Below are 247 nucleotides of genomic sequence, written 5' to 3' on the forward strand. Positions count from 1 at the left end.
TTTCTTAATGCATCTGCCATTAATGCAAATTGATAGACATTCCACTGTGCTCCATCCTGTTTTCTCACACAGCTTCCCTTTACGATGACATAGCTGAAGAAGCGGGCAGTTGTGGTTTGTTGACAGTCAGAAAAGCAGGTGCAGGTGCACAAACCAGTAAAAATCAACCCCCATGCCACAAATGTACACTCTACTGTTGTTCCATTTAAACCTTTATTGAAATTATGAAAGAAAATATTTAACGTAT

Source organism: Pundamilia nyererei, unplaced genomic scaffold (assembly GCF_000239375.1).
Source record: "Pundamilia nyererei isolate P.nyererei 1_Seehausen unplaced genomic scaffold, PunNye1.0 scaffold00031, whole genome shotgun sequence".
Taxonomy (NCBI): domain Eukaryota; kingdom Metazoa; phylum Chordata; class Actinopteri; order Cichliformes; family Cichlidae; genus Pundamilia; species Pundamilia nyererei.